Below are 14,807 nucleotides of genomic sequence, written 5' to 3'. Positions count from 1 at the left end.
AAACTTGTTCTGCCTCAGCCGAATGTTATATAAAAGTATGGGGAGGTCTTGGATTTGCAAGTATGTATTGCAGATTCTCATTAAAAAAGCATGCATTTCTGAACCTCCTCCTTTACATAGGGGAGGAAGTTGGTGGAAAAAAGCTGATAAATAGGTGGGGTTTCCATGGTAAAAGAATAGAGGATTCTAACAAAGTCTTACTTAATTAGACTTGGCTGAAGAGTTCAAAATATTTTGTATATTTTCTGGTTTTTAAACCAATGCTCACACCCATTTTGTTTTCTCTTTCCACCAATACTCCTATCATTGGGTTTCCTGCCATGGACATCTATTGTGTTACCTCCTCAAATCAAATTCAACATACGAGGCTCTGACATTGAAGGCTGAAAATGTTCCTGCTCCAAATCTCTCTGTTGAAGGATCCAGTAGCAACTAAAATGTGGAGAACAAGGTCTGATACTGCTGAAAAAATTTAAAAAGGAAAAAGGAATTAAACTTTCCTGATGCACCTAAATAAGAGAAAAATAGGTACAAAATAGTATGGTTCCTTTACAGTTCTCCAAAAACTGGAAGACAGGAGTGTTTAGTTCTTAGAAATAAATAATAGTACATTCTTTCCAATTTTTACCCTTTGAAAATTTGCCCTCATCATGCTTAATACTGGCTGTGTAAAAACATCCGTTAATTGAATGAAAGATGCTTTCTTGTTTTTCCTCCTCTCCTTTCCCATTCATCTTCATATTTTGCATGAATGCCTTCTAATCTGCTGTGCCAAAGGTAGTAATTTGCACTGATAAAACAACTTGCTGTACCACATTCACTGTGGGCTCAGGAAACTCACGGAAGAAGCAGCATATCCTTGCTAGGTTACAACCTGCTGCCTTCATCCAACCTCCAGGAAAACAACTCCAATTAATAATGTATAATCTTAAAAATAAGCCATATACTTCAGTGAGCTTCCATTTGAGCAATATCTTTTTCAGTCTCCATGCCTTCTTAGATAGCTCATAATCTTTAATCCTAGGATTACTTTTACAGCTTTTAGAGCTATCCAAGCACTACAATTTTTAATTTGTAAAGCATGCGAGACTGAAGAAAATCTGATGCTCAAGACTGTAAACGCAACTTTGTCTCATTTATGTACTACAATTGCCCCTGCAGTTAATAATACTATTCAGTTCACCACATCTGTAATCCTTGTTTGCATCTAGTCATCTTCATCATAAACTTCAGTTGTTTTGTCTTAAACTCTGCTCTGGTTGGTATCTTGGCCACTTGCTTATCAATGACCCATCACCAAATGATAGATAACTTGTGGGATTAGCAGCCCAGACAAAGGGAATAGAGAAATGGCTTTAACTATTTTTGGCCCCTTCTCACCCTGAGCTACTCAGACAAACCCTGGGGCTGCACTGCCTCACCTCAATGGGCTGTGGTCCTGGGTACATGTGTACTTTGTATCCAGGAGCAATAAACTCAGGCACAAACTGTGCCAGTGCTTATTCAGACACATTAATTGCATGTGTAGATGCACCCAGTGCTATTAATACTCACCCTTTTACAAGAAGTCTTACAATGTTTGGTATTTGTCCTAATGTCTCTGCTACTAGAATCAAGATACTCCATGAGAATATTAGTTTTCAGTTCTCTTTAAGAGAAAGAAAAATATTCAAACTCTTGTGGTTGTACAGAAATGTTTGAAAACTTAAACACAGGAACCAAAATAAGGCACATAAAGAAGTCTCTATTTCTAGATTAAAAAAAAATAAAATCCCAAACAAGAAAATGAAACCTCATGATTTTGAACACTAGGGGCTAGCAATACTTCCTTGTGGTGACCCTACCAAGAAAACATTTATAGAACCACCAATGTTTAAACCTGTTATTTTGGCATTTGTTAGCTTAAAACTTTTGGCACTGGATTTATGGCCCAGATATATTGTTCCAAGTGGACCCAAACCCTCAGACTGACCACGACCATGACCACAACTACAACCACGACCATGACCACGACCACGACCACGACCACGACCACGACCTTTCTATTTAATAATAGGCAAATTTTATTGATACACAGTGATAGTAGATAAGAATAACGCAAACAATTCTATATCTACCAGTCATAGAGCTGGCAGATAGTGGGGTGGGGGAGATGGTCTGGTGGTGTGCCTCCTGTCCGTGGTGGCCTCAGTTTCCCCTCATAGACCTTTGGTTCCACTGAAATCCCTTCTTTTTTATTCTTTTCCCCTTCTGATGGCCTTTTATCTATAAGCATCACTGATTGGACACATTCTGTCCTGTCAGCACATTCATTTGTTTCACAATCCCATTACATGCACACATCCTAATCTGGGCTTCACCAGTCTTCTCTTAATTAGTCTCTTTCCCCAAAACCAGAAACCTCAAGGGCCCTGCAGTTGGGCACCGTGACCAGGTGCCACCTTATCTCATGTTATGGAACAGTGTAGTACATGTCTTTAATTTCCCAGCCTGTGTGTTTGTTCGCTGCTTGCCCACAGCAGACACAGTGGGCCTTGAAGAAACTGTCACAGACAGGCTTTTCAAAATCAGTTAACCCTTGCTGTTGCCTTGGACCTTTATTCAACTGCATATCTACTTTACCTATAAGCCAATTTCCCAAACCAAATGTCTAAATACCATTTTCTAGACATCAAAAACCACCTTACTTTATTTTTTAACCCTGGGTGGATCAGGAAACTCTCCCAAATCTATCACTGCTTACTGAATTTCCTCAGCTAGAATCTTCTTGGGGTCTCTGTTAGCTCTTGCTAGCCAGCCTCAAATTGGATTTTTTTTTCTCTTTCTGAATGCTGATCGTTGGTCTAGATAACTAGAGCCTTAAAGTAATATAAACTCCCTTCAGACAGAACAAGAATTTAGCAGGGACTCTGAACTTTACTCCATTTTCTCCAGTGTCTAACCTTAACACATCTGTCTTCCCTGTTACCTCCCTAGAGGCTATGTAGACCTAGCTTGTCATTGGTCCAATGGGCTATTCATTAAAATGTATATAGTACCCTGCATAATTGGTTACAGCAAAGTTTACTAGTTTCTTCTGTCCTCAATCCTGAATCTAGGCATGGAGACAATAGGCTCAGAGGTTTCAGAACAAGAATGATTAATCAATCTTTCTTTAGTGGAGCCCAATCAGGCTAAGACCACAGTTCCAGAAGCACGGAAACCACAAAGTGAGATATTATACAATTTGCTATTGTTATTGTCTAGCTTGTATATAGACAGAAAGGATTAGTTCTAGTCGGAAATGTCTGTATATCACCTGGAAAGGGGACAATAGTTCCTGATAGCCCCAGTTGCCAGTTATGTAATAACAATGCATATACCAATGTGTTTAAATTTTAGCTTCAATCACTGATATATGATCTATGAAGGGTCCCAACAAATAAAAAATCTAAGCTTTTCAGTTCAGGAAGTGCTCAAGTATAAAACTGAAACAGAGAACTTATGCGTGATTAAAACCGTGAGACTCAGGAAAGAGAGGAAAAGACGAGAGAAAGAGGCAGAGACTGCAGGGGCAAAGGTCATTCCCAATGAGACCAGAGGTTTCAGTACCAGGAACAGGTTTATGTAGACTGCTGTAATAAAAACCCTTTACTTGTTATGTTTTCTTAGTTCTGTTAAGATTAAACAATGCTTTGATGTGACAAAGTATATTTGCCACACTGTATTCACCTGCTGATCACAAATCTGGGATCCTGTCAGATTTGATGAGCAATCACAAGTGGTACAGTAGAGAATGGAGCTTGAGACCCAGTGTGAAAATTACAGTACTGTACCCCAGAAGAGATGAGGGAGGGTGGAGACAAGAATTCTTTCAAATGAGGACCCGGCAACAGACCGGGGGGTGGGAGGAGAGAGTCAGAATTAGTGACCAATAGGTTATATGCTGCCCTAGTTCACTGCTTGCACTGCTTGGTCTACAGCATCTTGTGTAGACCAAGACAACACCATGTAGGCTACTCACGAGAGATAAGGAGATACTGATCTAAAGGTTTAGAGTTTTAAATTCCACAAAATGACTTTTGAGAGTTACTTCTACATCCTCATCATCATTCTAAAAAAATGTTGACATCCTTTTGGGTTATAATCCTGACATCTTTTATGGTAGGAGGTCTAATTGCATCCTGTTTCCTATCAGTTTTGTACCTATAATAGGGTTCTGGTTGGTACTTACCAACCAGATGTATATGCCATCCTGTGTATATTTAAATGAGTAAGAAGTAACATTTTCATTCCTGACACCCATCATATAGTATAAGTACTATAATTATTTCCTTGCTAACATCAGGTGTTGCACACACTATATGCAATTTTGTGGGCACAGTTATCACTGTAGTCTGTAGTATATACGTGCAATTGAAACATCAAAATGAAATAAAAATATACCTCATTGTATTTCTCTGTTGAATTGCAGATGCATTAGAATGGAAATTATATACATCTCATATACCTTATGTATATTTTCTTCAAAGAAATGGCTAAAATGATTTACATATCAATGAGTAAGCAAGCATTCCCCACCAAACACAGAGAAAGTTACGGTTCCTATGTCCTACCCCTAATAACCCATGAAAAATAGCAGTCATGTTATTTGCTTCATGGATATTAATTCACATGAAGTAAAATCACCCCTTTTTGAGCCATGCTTCTCAGGGCAAACTCTCCTGGGAGTGACTTAACCCTAGAATCATAAAATCATAGAAAATAAGGACTGAAAGGGACCTTAGGATGTTATCTAGTCCAACCCCCTGCTCAAAGCAGGGCTACTGTTCCCAGGTTATTTTTCTCCTGGAATGGTCATTTTTACTCTGGGAGAAATAGCCTGAAGATCTGTTCATTCACACTTTCTCCTGAGACAGCGGTAACTCTCCCAGGAGAAAGTAAATATCTGTATGAGGCCTAAGCGTAGTCTCATTTACAACACTCCTCCCATACACATACCTGGCAGACAGCACTGGGAATGTGGCAAGAGGGAAAGTAACACAGCAGGGACACCTCTAATAAGTGCTGATCCTCTACTATAGTTTTATCCAGCTGGGACCATGAGCAGGCGGCACAAATTGATGTAAACACTTCAGGACTTGTCCTAAACCTTCAAGCCATATTACATACGCAACTATGGAAGATAGGGAAATCAGGAGGTAAAGGACAAAAGGAAAACTCATGGGAAGAAGGAAAACCAACAGGGCCAGTTCCAGTCAAATTTCTGTGCTACATTTTATCTCATTTCTCACTTTTTTTTCCTTTTCAAATCTCCTTTTTTTCCCCCCTGTGGGTGCATCTACATGTGTTGCTATGGTGATGTTGTTACTGTGCCATCCTTTAGTACCTCCTTTAGTAATCCCGTTGTGGGAATCTGAAAAATGTTACAGCTTTGAAAGTCTCTGACTTTAGGAAGTACTAAAAGAAGATGCCTGTGCTGAGCCATGCCGTCTGTGCAGCAGCATCACGGTTTTTCCCAACAAACGCTAAGTTGCTGTAGCATCTTGTGTAGACCCTGTATGTCTTATTACCTTTCCCGGTTTATTTCACCTCAGAATCATGCTTCTGAAGTACAATTGCTCTCTTTATTTCTGTTTCCCTCCATCTTTTCCCAGGTGCTATCCTCTTCCTCCATCCCCTTAGCTTCAGTCTCTTGCCACTCTTCTTTCATTATCGTTGTCCTATCTACTCAACATGCCTGCTCCTCAATCACACTGCCTCTCTCATTTCAGTGCAACCTACCTTTCTGTCATATCATGCAAACTTTATATTGTTCAAAAGAGATTTAATTGTTCAAAAAGGTATTAATAGTTAAAAGTAGAGATTCTACAATGCTTTCTACCAATTCAAGCTACTTCTACAGACTCATGTTGACATCTATTTGCATTTTTTTCCTTTAGCAGAAATGGTTAACATCACCAGTTTCCATTTGTGTTGTAATTAAATGATATAGGCTAAAATCCTTTCTCCACTAAATGTAATGGATTAACATTAGGAATAAAGTGGACCTGAAATTTCTTTTGGTTGTTTTTATTGGCAGAATTTTTTTTTCTAGTATTTCTTTGAATTAGAATATAGCTAACAAACTTTGTAAGTGAATTATATAATTTCTGAACATACAAAAAGATTGTAACAACAATCAGATGTCTCTCATTGCTGCAAAAATTTAAACTTTCAACAATTCCTTGAACAACCTCATAAGAGATCATTTTGTGCGCTAATTTGCCTTTGTCAACATTTGGTGGTATTGAAGAAGTCATCTTGCAGCTACACTATACAGAGGATAAAGTGAAGCCAGGTAGACTAGTTCCAAGGAATCTTCTTTATTACTTTCAAGTCTTAGCTGCTTTTTTAAGTTTTGGTGGTTTCTACCAAAGAAAACAGGGAGGCTCAAATTCTTTAAAATCGATATGATCCAATTCTTATATGCAACAAGTTGTATAGAAAATAACACTTGTATACACATGACATTTGTTATCATAAACAGAATTGTTTGACACCAACTGGTTTTAAGCTATCATAAACTGGCTGGGCTATACTGCAGAGCCTACAACAATGAAATGCAGCATGGTAGGTAAAAGCCCAAATTTGAAGTGCACAAAGTATCCTAAAATCTTCATTGTGGTAATCTGAAAAATGTTACAGCTTTGAAAGGCTCTGACTACAGTACCTCACGAAGACTTCCATAGAAGAATTTTTTTAGCTTGCATGACAGCATAAAAAATTCTGGGACTATAGGGGTGTAGGTTGTAGTCGTGTTGGTCTAAGGACGTAGGCAGACAAGGTTCTTTGGGTAAATCTGATATCTTTTATTAGACCAACTTGCAACTGGTACAGACAACTTAGTTAGACTAATAAAAGATATCAGATTTATCCAAAGTACCTTGTCTGTCTGCGACTACAGTGCACTGAAGAATGATGGAAAATGAAAGTTAATAGGCAGGAAAGGAAGAAACATCAAAGCCATTAAACAACATGAGCCAAATTGAGGACAGTATAAATTGGTTTGGAGCCCGTAGAATTATGTCAGTTTACATAAACTGGGAATCAATCCCAAAGAGCTCAACGCAGTACTTCATTAGTAAGAAAGCAAGTAGAGCAAGCATGATTTCTTATTGGTCTCCACAATGCCACTTGCATGCATTTTGCCCATCTAGACCCAAAGTTTCATGATTTAACCAAATAGTTAAACAAGTGCAACTTTCACTGGCTTTGGTAGCGTTTCTGTAGATTCAGACCATCATCTGGCTCTAAAAACTCTACATGGACACATACATATTAATAATTAATTGTAGTGTCTAAAGAGATCAAAAGATAATGGATATGTAATAAACCGGCGTTCACATTTTTAGCTTCAATGGGACACCAAAAGTGAGTCGATGTTTATGAATATAACTAGCAGTTATTTTCATAGGCACAATCTAAGGTACATTGTCAATAGGAAAAAGCTGTGTTTTTAATTTTGTGAGTAAAAACATTGGTGATTCGTAGTTTTCACACAATTTAGCAGGATGATTTATCAACTGTAGGAGAACTTAGGGTCACCATTCTCTTCTGAAAACTACAAATTAATTTGTTTTCTTTTTGCTAGGCCTTTACCTTACACAGGTTATTTCGAACTATGAAACTCAAGGCATGAATATGCCATTTTTAACTACTGGGAGACAGGGCCTTATAAAACCATTAGATAGCCAGCCAGTATATGACTGAGAATTATTAATGGATTCTTTTTTGGTTTGCAATAAGGTATGTTATAAGCAGCATGATTTTGCATGCTTGTATCAACTTAATATTATTTTAGGCTTCTTTCACCAAGCCTCACATTTACTAGATGAGAGGAATTTTTTATTGAGCAATAATATGCTCTTGCAGTTTCCAGTGCATAATTAGTATATGGCCCCACTGTTTCTAGATCCAAACATGTATTAACATTTTTTGGGCTTCAAGTTCCATTATTAAACCAGAAAGCAGTGTGTAGGAAATATACTTTTCCCTTTCCTTTTGCCACCATGCTAGATTTGCACACTAGAGATAAACCTTGCATTATAAAGGCAAATATTGACGAAAGAGATAAAACAAGCTGCTATGATAGTAGACATAATTAAATGTTGTTTATAAAGACCTAGTTGGGAATGAATATCTTTTTTCCTGCTGTGGAATATCAGTCCCCTTGGGAAAAGGCAACAAGCTTTCTTCAATCCATTACGTTTACACTTCCAAAAGAAATATCTCACCCTTAAGAACACAGGCAGGGCTCTCAACACTTGTCGCTTGTTCATATTTTACAAACTGAACACAACCCATCAATGACTGGTTGGCCAAAGTGCAGCTATTCAGAAACAAAAAGAAAATCTTGTCCACTTTGCTCAGTGGAGTAACTTCACTGGCTTACAGAGTATAGTACCTCTTTCCCAAGAGCTCTGATCCCTGCAGTCATAAAGCCTCCACCTGAACGTCTTAGTAAATTATTACTCCCGTGTACTTTAAATGTGCCTAACATAGGGAATTTGCCCACGTTACATATGAAGACCATCTTCTGTCTGACCTGAACCCCTCTCACTGAAGTAGTTCTACTTAATATGATGAGATGGAGTTGCACTTAGCCTGTGTGAGGAATGGAGCTACATTTCCCTAGAACAGTGACAGGCAAAATATGACCTGCGGCCTGGATCAGGCCCACAAAGAGATTTTATCTGACCCACAGAGAGTCCCTCAGCTCCACCTGGCCCAGGCAAGGGGGGCAGCCTGGGCCACGGCATGTGCAGCCTGGGTTTGCAATGGGGATGGGGTGGTGTGGCAGCTGGACTTTGCTTCCCAGCAGCCCTGGTGGTGGTGGCTCCTTTCAGCTGCCACCACTAGTGTCACTGCCACCATTGGACCTGACCCCAGTGCTCAGGCACCCTCACCCATCTGCCTGCACCCACTGCTGGTGGGCAGGTAGGCAGTGTTGCCATGAAGAATGGCCTGGAACCTGTGCAGACAGGGCATTCTCAGCCAGGCAGATGGGATGGGGTCATAGGCGGACAGGGAGCAGCATCCAAGAGTGGGACAGATGGGCAGGGGGAGAGCTGCCCCCCCATCCCCTGCCCATCTGTCCCATTCCTGGATACTGCTTCCTGTCCACCCATGGCCCCGTCCCATCTGCCTAGCTGAGAATGCCCTGGAGCCCTGAGCTGTCACTGCCCCAAGATCCTGGCCCCACCCATCCCACTCATGGACACCACTCCCTGCTTGTCTGCAGTCCCATTGCATCCACCTGGCCAAGCATGCCCTGCCCAGTCTCCATTGAGACCCTAGGGGCAGGGTTGGGGTCGCTGGGAGGCGACAGTGCAGATCCAGGCCCTGGGATAGAGCTCTGGTGAGCTATTGTGAGAGGAGTGTGGGGTGGGGGGAGCTGGGCTACAGATTACCAGTGATGCTGCTCCCTAAGAAAGCAAGGAGAGTTGGAGATTTCTTTCCTTGGGTAAGGTTAAATGGGAGAGGCAGTAACAGCATTGCAGCTGGAGGAAGCAATCAGCAGCTGCTTAGAACATCAGCTGCATAAATCTCTAAACTATATTGCATTCACTCATGCACACACACATGTATATAAATAAAATGTGTGTGTGTGTGTGTGCATTTGCAACTAACCAAGATATCTCTCAAGTTTTGAATTCTGTTCATTAGAAGAAAATCATGTAGACAAATATAACACCCAGCTTCCAAAAAGCTATTTTGAAATTTAAAATGCTTAATTAGTTATTTACCCCAGCTTGGAGACCATTTTATTTTAAACTCTTGACAGAGAAATTTCAGAAGCAGCTACAGTTTTTTTTTAATATTCGAATTTTCACAGTGCAATGACTCCTATTTGAATTCAGCCAGGCTGCATCGATAATTATGTATTTAAAAGCTATAGGTATGACTTGGAAGCCATATTTAGGTCATGTTTATGAGTTTGTACTATTTCTCTTGCCGGAGCTAAGGAAGGATTACCACTTCCATTCATGACTGCACCCCTCTCTCCCTTGAAGACAACAGTGCTACTTTTAGGATCCAAATACTTCTGGTCCTTGAATGCAAAAACAACAAATACCAGGATTATTGTTATAATCCAAAAAATACAAGAGAGGTGGCTAAATGGGTATCCATTTAGGGCTAGGTAAAATATAGTCATTATTGAAAGTCAATTAAGTGAAAATGACTATCCAAACTCTAAAAAACTTATAAAGTAAATAAGAAATAACTATAAATAAATATCTAGTGGAAATATTGGGGAAGAATTGGATATATGTGGCCATTGGTGATCTCTCACAAAGAACCAGAGGGTACATACAAGTGTTTACTGTATCTGGTTTAGGTTGAAGTGGGTTTCTTTAAGCTGCCTAAACCTAATCTAGGAGAGGTATGGGTAGCGCAAGGTAAGTAATTTTGGGCAAGGAGAGGGGCTGGCAGGATTGTGGGGAGACTAGAGGACTAGTAGGTCTTTGAGAGGGGGCGCCCAGCCCAGAGAGGGGGGTCAGAGGGCTAAAAATAGCCTGCTCAGGATTCCAGCCCAAATGTCTATGAAATGAAATGCAAGTGTGGGGGGGAGTGTTGGAACAGCGCCACCCCAACAGCCCCAGAGCTGGGGTGAGTGGCTGGCCTTTTCCAGACCTGGGGTTATGCTATTTGCTAGATCAGGTTAACACTTTCTCGAGCTAAGTTAGTCTACCTTCTGAAGCCCTGTGAACACATGCAGAGGTGGGCACTTAGATCAATCTGGTTAGGTTGCACATGCTGGCTGCATCTACATGAGATACTTAATGCACAGTAGCCTAACAACACTGCGCAATAGTGTGCCACAGCATGGACAGTGCTAATACACTCCCTGGATTAGGCTACTGTGCAGTAGCATCACTAAAAAGACGTTCACCGTCACTACCTTTCAGTAACTGTAGTTACTGCATATTTATTTAGTACTTCATTAAGCAAGTACTACATTTAAGGCCCAGTATCTACTGCGCATTAATGAATGTGTAGATACTGAGTTGTCTGTATAATCCCAGTTATTGCACAATATTCCACCATGAATCTAACAATGAAGCTACAGCAATGCTTATACTACCTAAGAAAAACTAGATGATGTCTCATAGTACCTGTGCTAGTTATCTTTCAAAAATATTCTGCATTACACCAGTGTTTGCTAAACACAAAATATAACTTGAGTGACTTTATAATGCCACTAAAATGGTCTCGGACTCCATGCCAGACAAAACCCAGTGAACTCAAATTTCTTCTGAGGTTACTTCTATAAACCATCACTGCAATTATATTGTATCAGTTACTATAGGAACATCCTGATCAATAGTCTGAAAAAAATATTTATGGGAAATAAAATACAGTTTCTTTCAAGCAAAAATCCACAACTCCTCCTGTGTTCTGTTTTGAATAAGTCAGTATTCTGTTTCCTTACCCAGACACTCAGCAAAAACTAAGCTTTTGAAAGTTGCTTTAATATGTGGTTAGTGAAACTTATTTTTTCCACTGTTATATTTTTTTTATGAATAGGTTGATCGATACCACAGAGCCATAAAGAGAAATGTAATAAATGCTATTTTGTTCAAGTCACATACTAATGTGTTTGTTTAGCATTCCCCATTTTTATTCAAGAAATATATCTTTGATATTGGTATTCTATTCACGTTGTATCTTGAAAGAAAATGTGGATGCTCTGCAAAGATAAATATATATGTATATATGACTTACAAAAGCAAAATTAACCCTGGGACTCGAAGTGAAATGTTGACATAGGCTGGAATCATGTAAGGAGCCTGATGGAATTAATCACCAACCTCAACAGATAGAATGTGGGTGCCTAATATCTTATCTTTACTAGGCTGTCTGAAATCACAGTGATGCATGCAATGTTAAAACCTAAATAGAACAGAACAGAATGAATTAGGATCACTGTCTTATTCTTGACTAGCTAATCAGAGTCGGATATAGGATTTTGTTGGCATCTTGTGGCTTCAATTGTCTGCTTTCATGTTGTAAGCTACGGAGAAGAGAGATTGAAAGTATAATTTTCTTTCAGATTTTCTGAGTTGCCCATCCTGTATGTTCCCTGGGGAAGGTGCATCTTTCTGTCTCTTTAGAGACTGTATTTTCTTCATTCCTGCATAGGAGTTACTGCACTAGAGACAAATGTCACTAAATAGACTTGTGTGTACTACTGGCTGAAACATTAATGAATATGATCATTAGTGTCTGCAGAAATTTGTGATAAAATTTCTTATCCCAGATCAGATGAGACTGCATTTCTCTGTGGTAACTGCTGGTGGGTCAAGAAATAGTATGTTACATAACCTTAACTCTGTTGATTCAGCCATACATTCTTATGCACAAATACCAAAGCTTTCATACATTATTCTTGCTCCATTTAGTTGTTTAAATGAAGAGCATCATTGCATAAATAAAACATTCCTGGTTGCACTACACTCAAGATATTTATCTTTTTAATAACTGATGGTGATTTTGGACATCTACATGGTTTGGTTTTTTCGTTTAGTTTTGCTTTTTTAATTTCTGAGACCTCCAAAGTTTGGGTTTTCTACCCAAATGAAACCTGATATGAACTAATTGTGTTAATGTAATCTATACTTTGACACTACTTTCATGATTAAATGAAACATACAGAAGGGAATTATAATAGATCTGTGTAACAAGTCAAGTAAGCGTCAATGTAGGCCCACCCACTTGTCTTAGGGTTAGCCGTCCACCTCCTCTCCTGCCATGCCTTGATGTTACCCGTTACCTGATGTTAATCAGGTGGGAGGCTGTCCATTTATCTGCCCTGATGACAAGGGCCTATGTATACCTTCCTTTATTGTATCCTATGCCTCACAGATGTTTTCTCCAGCTAGCTAGCACTGGGTTCTCTCTTTACACACACACACACACACACACACACACACACACACATATTCGCACAATCATACTGAACTCCAAGCCCGCACACACTCTCGGGGCTTCAACCCCGCACCTCAGGGCTCCAACCCCTTCTCTGGGATCAGGGCTCTGAGTCCTGTTCCCAAGCCCTCCCTGGCCCCAGAAGCTTCCTTAATAGCTGCCCAAGGCTCAGGGCCCCACCCCCCTGCAGCTTCATGCTGGCTCCTATATACAGCCTCAGACTTCCACCGAGAGTCTGGGCACTGCTACAGGTCCCTCTACTGGCCTGGGCCTTGCCTCAGTATTCTCAGTGAATTTGAGCTCCCTCTACTTGATCTCACCCACCAGGGATATGGGGTTGGAGTTAGGAGATGCCCCATACTTGCCTTTCACCAGGGAGGTAAATGGCCTGGCATTTCTGGGGGACTGTCCTGCCACAGACAGTTCCACCAGGCCACCCGTCCCCAGTAGGGTGTAGCTTTCTGTCATGCCCAGGACCATAGGGCCTCCTCCTACCCCATATCCCAACTCCAAGGTGTTGCTCTGAGCAGCAACCCAGCCAGGTGGTGTTCTCCCCAGCTGCTGGCAGCAAACTGCTGCCTCTTCACAGTTCAGGGCTCAGCTCTTATGAAGCACAGCTGGGCCCTGCTCCCAATCAGGCCACTCTGCCACTCAGGCTCCTGCTCTACTATTGATGCAAATTGTGTATTTACAAACATATAATAAATAGAAAGCTTTTTGATTCCTATTATTGTTCTCAGGGGCTGAGTTTGCTTCTGGGTATGTTAATCTTCCTATCCCAGAACATGTAAGTATGGCAAAATTTGGTAATGAGCATGGATTACTATTCATATAAATCAGAAAAGGGATAATTAAGTAGTGAAGTGGTTCAAGGTGTTACATCATCATGCATATTATTAGCAATTTCAGTTGATGATATTAATATTGATATAAGATAGTTATTTAAACACCATTGTGAAAAGAATATCCATTGGGGTGTTTCAGTTGCAGATACAATGCAAGCTATTGAAATAAGGTAGTTTCTCTACATGTGATATACAGTAGATTAAATAATGTATAATAATTCACTAAATTCTTTCTCTCTCATACAGTAATGTAATTTAATAGCAGAATATATTTCCAGGGGCCAAATTCTGCTCTTAGTTACATCAATATTATCCCAGTTATTCAGCAGAACATTGAGGGGTAAACAAAAGCACGTTTGGTTCATTAACATTAATGATATTTTGACTTGGCAAAGACTGACTAAAGACCTTGGGATCGGGCCCAACATAATTCAGTTTCTATGTGACTTATGAGGTTTTCAGTTTTAAGGAAAGATACATCATAGGCATCTTGAAAAAGACGTGATCAATAAACATGCTTGTCAGCAGAATATTAAAACTTGTCCCTTATCTCAAAGCCTTTGAAGTACAGCAATGGACTGCATAATTATAGTTATTCATACAACTACATACAATATAATTAGTCCAATATAGCCATAACTTTATATAACTCCCTGAACTGCAATCTGCATGATTCAGCATCTGTGATTCAGCATTCAAAGTGTTAGCAAATCATCTGAAGAAGGAGCTCTCCATTCAATGTTAGTTGTGTCTGAGCCCAAATGAAAATGTTCAGCTTACAGATAAAAGATACGTTGCACTCTGTTGGTTACTTGAGACACTCACAAAAGGAATAGGTATTTTAAATTAACCTGGAATCGAAAAATGAAAATGTAGCAGCCATATAGATAAAATGAACGAGTAAAGTGCATCAGGAGATTAGAACAGGGATTTGAAATGGTAAATGTTATCAGGATAATCCACTGTGTTCAAAATGAACTATGGGTGACAAGTGTCAACTGTCTATTACTA

Source organism: Gavialis gangeticus, unplaced genomic scaffold (genome assembly GCF_001723915.1).
Source record: "Gavialis gangeticus isolate Ggan-Ray unplaced genomic scaffold, GavGan_comp1, whole genome shotgun sequence".
NCBI classification, from domain to species: Eukaryota; Metazoa; Chordata; order Crocodylia; family Gavialidae; genus Gavialis; species Gavialis gangeticus.
Note: the sequence above shows the minus strand (reverse complement) of the source record.